The following is a 5,948-nucleotide window of genomic DNA, read 5'->3' on the forward strand; positions in this document are numbered from 1 at the left end:
GTTCTTAACATCCTGATCAGCCGTAGCGGGTGGTTCATCTCCTAGCGCAGCATTAAGGACATAATCCTTCTTCCCAGCTTGTAAGATTAGCTTAAGATTACGAGCCCAGTCTACAAAGTTGCTTCCATCATCTTTCAACTTAGCTTTCTCTAGGAACGTATTAAAATTCAGGATGACTGTCGCGTGAGCCATGATCTACAACACAAATATATTCAAAGTGGACTTAGACTATGTTCAAGATAATTAGAGTTCAACTTAATCAAATTATATGCTAAACTCCCACTCAAAAAGTACATCTCTCTAGTCATTTGAGTGGTTCATGATCCACTTACACTATCCCAAGTCCAATCATCACGTGAGTTGAGTATAGTTTCAGTGGTAAGCATCCCTATGCTAATCATATCAACTATATGATTCATGATCGACCTTTCGGTCTCATGTGTTCCGAGGCCATGTCTGCACATGCTAGGCTCGTCAAGCTTAACCCGAGTGTTCCGCGTGTGCAACTGTTTTGCACCCGTTGTATGTGAACGTTGAGTCTATCACACCCGATCATCACGTGGTGTCTCGAAACGACGAACTGTAGCAACGGTGCACAGTCGGGGAGAACACAATTTCGTCTTGAAATTTTAGTGAGAGATCACCTCATAATGCTACCGTCGTTCTAAGCAAAATAAGGTGCATAAAAGGATTAACATCACATGCAATTCATAAGTGACATGATATGGCCATCATCACGTGCTTCTTGATCTCCATCACCAAAGCACCGGCACGATCTTCCTGTCACCGGCGCCACACCATGATCATCCATCAACGTGTTGCCATCGGGGTTGTCGTGCTACTTATGTTATTACTACTAAAGCTACATCCTAGCAAAATAGTAAACGCATCTGCAAGCACAAACGTTAGTATAAAGACAACCCTATGGCTCCTGCCGGTTGCCGTACCATCGACGTGCAAGTCGATATTTCTATTACAACATGATCATCTCATACATCCAATATATCACATCACATCGTTGGCCATATCACATCACAATCATACCCTGCAAAAACAAGTTAGACGTCCTCTAATTTTGTTGTTGCATGTTTTACGTGGTGACCAAGGGTATCTAGTAGGATCGCATCTTACTTACGCAAACACCACAACGGAGATATATGAGTTGCTATTTAACCTCATCCAAGGACCTCCTCGGTCAAATCCGATTCAACTAAAGTTGGAGAAACCGACACTTGCCAGTCATCTTTGAGCAAAGGGGGTTACTCGTAACGATGAAACCAGTCTCTCGTAAGCGTACGAGTAATGTCGGTCCAAGCCGCTTCAATCCAACAATACCGCGGAATCAAGAAAAGACTAAGGAGGGCAGCAAAACGCACATCACCGCCCACAAAAACTTTTGTGTTCTACTCGAGAAGACATCTACGCATGAACCTAGCTCAGGATGCCACTGATGAGGAACGTCGCATGGGAAACAAAAAATTTCCTACGCGCACGAAGACCTATCATGGTGATGTCCATCTACGAGAGGGGATGAGTGATCTACGTACCCTTGTAGACCGTACAGCAGAAGCGTTAGAGAACGCGGTTGTTGTAGTGGAACGTCCTCACATCCCTCGATCCGCCCCGCGAACAATCCCGCGATCAGTCCCACGATCTAGTACGGAACGAACGGCACCTCCGCGTTCAGCACACGTACAGCTCGACGATGATCTCGGCCTTCTTGATCCAGCAAGAGAGACGGAGAGGTAGAAGAGTTCTCGGGCAGCGTGACGGTGCTCCCGAGGTTGGTGATGACCTTGTCTCGGCAGGGCTCCGCCCGAGCTCCGCAGGAACGCGATCTAGAGGAAAAACCGTGGAGGTATGTGGTCGGGCTGTCGTGGAAAAGTCGTCTCAAATCAGCCCTAAAACCTCCGTATATCTAGGTGGGAGGGAGGGGGCCTTGCCTTGGGGTCCAAGGACCCTCAAGGGGGTCGGCCGAGCCAAGGGGGAGGACTCTCCCCCCCCAAACCGAGTTGGACTAGGTTTGGTGGGAGGGAGTCCTCCTCCCTTCCCACCTCCTCCCCTTTTTTTTCTTTTTCTCTTGATTTTTCTTCTCTTGGCGCATAGAGCACTTGTGGGCTGTCCCACCAGCCCACTAAGGGCTGGTGTGTCTCCCCCAAGGCCTATGGGCTTCCCCGGGGTGGGTTGCCCCCCCCGGTGAACTCCCGGAACCCATTCGTCATTCCCGGTACATTCCCGGTAACTCCGAAAACCTTCCGGTAATCAAATGAGGTCATCCTATATATCAATCTTCGTTCCCGGACCATTCCGGAAACCCTCGTGACGTCTGTGATCTCATCCGGGACTCCGAACAACATTCGGTAACCAACCATATAACTCAAATACGCATAAAACAACGTCGAACCTTAAGTGTGCAGACCCTGCGGGTTCGAGAACTATGTAGACATGACCCGAGAGACTCCTCGGTCAATATCCAATAGCGGGACCTGGATGCCCATATTGGATCCTACATATTCTACGAAGATCTTATCGTTTGAACCTCAGTGCCAAGGATTCGTATAATCCCGTATGTCATTCCCTTTGTCCTTCGGTATGTTACTTGCCCGAGATTCGATCGTCAGTATCCGCATACCTATTTCAATCTCGTTTACCGGCAAGTCTCTTTACTCGTTCCGTAATACAAGATCCCACAACTTACACTAAGTTACATTGCTTGCAAGGCTTGTGTGTGATGTTGTATTACCGAGTGGGCCCCGAGATACCTCTCCGTCACACGGAGTGACAAATCCCAGTCTTGATCCATACTAACTCAACTAACACCCTCGGAGATACCTGTAGAGCATCTTTATAGTCACCCAGTTACGTTGTGACGTTTGATACACACAAAGCATTCCTCCGATGTCAGTGAGTTATATGATCTCATGGTCATAGGAATAAATACTTGACACGCAGAAAACAGTAGCAACAAAATGACACGGTCAACATGCTACGTGTATTAGTTTGGGTCTAGTCAATCACGTGATTCTCCCAATGACGTGATCCAGTTATCAAGCAACAACACCTTGTTCATAATCAGAAGACACTGACTATCATTGACCAACTGGCTAGCCAACTAGAGGCATGCTAGGGACGGTGTTTTGTCTATGTATCCACACATGTAAATGAGTCTTCATTCAATACAATTATAGCATGGATAATAAACTATTATCTTGATACAGGAATTATAATAATAACTATACATTTATTATTGCCTCTAGGGCATAATTCCAACACACAATGCACTACAATCCTGCTTGCCAACTACACATTTTCCATTAAACAGTGCAAAGTAGCAAATATAGGGAAATTGAATACTTTTATTTTAGCTTGTGTCACGCCTCTATCTTCTCCAACTCAAAGGCTTGCTAGGAACAAAATATAATTAGATTTTTGCATTTTTCCTAGAGATTCCCAATAGGGAAGTTTGCATGCCATACAAAATTCTTCTGAAGATAGACTGAAGTACTTATCGTAGAGATTAAACAACACTCTATAAGAATGAGGATGGTATTGGAATCCATGTGTGAATGTACGACTAAGAATATAGTGTTGGACACACTTATCTGCTAGGAAGTCGGTGAGGCCGGTATTGTAAATGTACTGATTGAATTCCTCCTTAATGCCTACACTGATCATGTACTCATCACATTGCCAACGACACGATTTAGCATCTGACATGACTGTCAGACTGACCCTGGGTTCCACATAAGCTTGCCGCGTCGAGCTCTCGCTCGATGATACACCTGAAGAATGCCTCCTTGAGGAACTCCTCCTAAAGAAGTTCATTTTGCTACACACAAATTTCTGATATTTTTGGACCACAAAATTATGATGTAACCTTGCAAGGTTGATACCAACTACTCATATGGATGCCTAGAGGTCATATCAAGCATTACTACTACTTGGAACTCAAAGAATCAAACATGCAAGATTGGTACCAACTACTCATATGGAGGGGGCGGCCGACGGCGTCAGGGGGTCCTCTGAGTTGTTCGGTAGAGTGATGTGGGGGTCGAAGGGAGGGTCGGAACTTTTATTCATTAATATGTATTGGATGTATGACTGCCATGCCATGTGAAGAGAGTGCACGACGTTGCATCTATCCTTGATCGAAACATGAGACTTGTAAAAAGTTGCAAGGCCATAGAGTTTAAAGCCAACACATAGCCAATAAACCTCCCTTTAGCCCCAGCTCAATCCCTGGGAGGTGCTCATAGAGATAGGATGTGCATATATGCGTTAATATGGGTGAGTGTATGCGCTATATATGAGCATTTGCGTTTGTACTGTGTTAAAAAGCCAACATAGAGTCCATAGACTGCCCTCTAGCCTGTCACGTATAATCCGTTCTAGGCATGAGCATTGGAATGGTGTGCTTTATTTGTTAGATCTAGGTTGGTATTTTTAATTATTTATGTGACAAAAGGTTGACTAAAATGTAATTCTAAGAATTGCCTATAGAGAACAATTAGGGACTGCAACACCGTTTCTATTTTTAAGGTAGTTACATATATAGGCGCGAGAGGTGTTTGTGGTTCTTAATCATAGCATGCAGGATGTATCTACCTATATAAGACTTCACATATGAAGTCAAAATCACCATTCAATAGTAATCCAAGAGAAGTATTCACATTGCATATAGAATAATGGAGTCCCCCCGCAAGTTTTTCTCGGTCGTTGTTGTTGTCCTCTTGCTTGTCCTATCTACCGGTGAGTATGTACATCTTGCTAACTGTTTAACTTCAATTTCTTTGTTGATACAAGGTTTAGTTTTAGTTTAGTGATGAAATCTAACACTTTGCCCTTATTTTTCATGATGGTCATTATTAGTTATTATGTATGGGCTGAAATGTCTTTGTTTTGAATCTAAAAGTCTAGAAATATCCTATTTATCAAGAAAATTTATAAATATGAATACCATCACCTTTTTGAGCTAAATATGTAAATGAATGTTAATGCGATATAAAAAATGTAACAACATGCTTAGAAATGTAACACAAAACTATGTATTCAAGGCCAGATATTGAGCTGGCTATATATGTAGGACGACACTTGCACATGTGCCTTTTGTTAGTTAAAATATAGATACACATGTAGGTTATAATTTGATATGTTTACTATGCCTCATGAACTATGTGGTTGTGATTGTCCAGAGGTGGCTCCAACGCATGCAAGAGAGTGCAAGACCGCGAGCAACCGATTCAATGGATTGTGCATGTTGGACACCAGTTGCGCCAACATGTGCATCACAGAGGGGTTGTCTACCGGTGCATGTGAAGGCCTCAAGCGGCGTTGCATGTGCAAAATGCCATGCTAGGACTTCAAATGAATATTATATGGATTATTCCATTCAAGATGTTTCCTAGTTAAATAAACTTAAGGAACATATTTTCTCTGTACACTGTATTTTTTTACTCACTTTCATTTGTGTGTTTCTTAAATACACATACTCTCTAATATGTTTGATTATATTTTTGTTGTACTCAACTTTAGCTGGTTGCCCCCTATAAAACATTGACTGTTATGAGCTACTAGTCATCTCTGGTTACTGCTATATATGTGAAACATTTATTTTTGTATTTGAAAGTTAGCCACTAATACCAGACTAGATTTTGTTATCACAGTTTTGTGCATTGATATTATCATGAGAGTATAAATTGTAATAATTGAGATTTATTTTCTAGAGCACCATTGTGACCATTTGTGTTGTTTCTACGGTCATTAGTATGTTCCTGAAGATCAGAATAAATAAATCAACCATACATGACTTTATAACATATTATGAAGTTGTGATACTCAGATGCAAAGTTATTGGCTTATAATTTATGAATTTAATTGTAGTAAATACATCAAAGAAGTAGTGAACCTAGTGAAGTGCCAAACCACATATACTCATCTCAGATTGTGTC

The sequence above is a fragment of the Hordeum vulgare genome, chromosome 4H, assembly GCF_904849725.1.
Source record: "Hordeum vulgare subsp. vulgare chromosome 4H, MorexV3_pseudomolecules_assembly, whole genome shotgun sequence".
Classification (NCBI taxonomy): Eukaryota; Viridiplantae; Streptophyta; class Magnoliopsida; order Poales; family Poaceae; genus Hordeum; species Hordeum vulgare.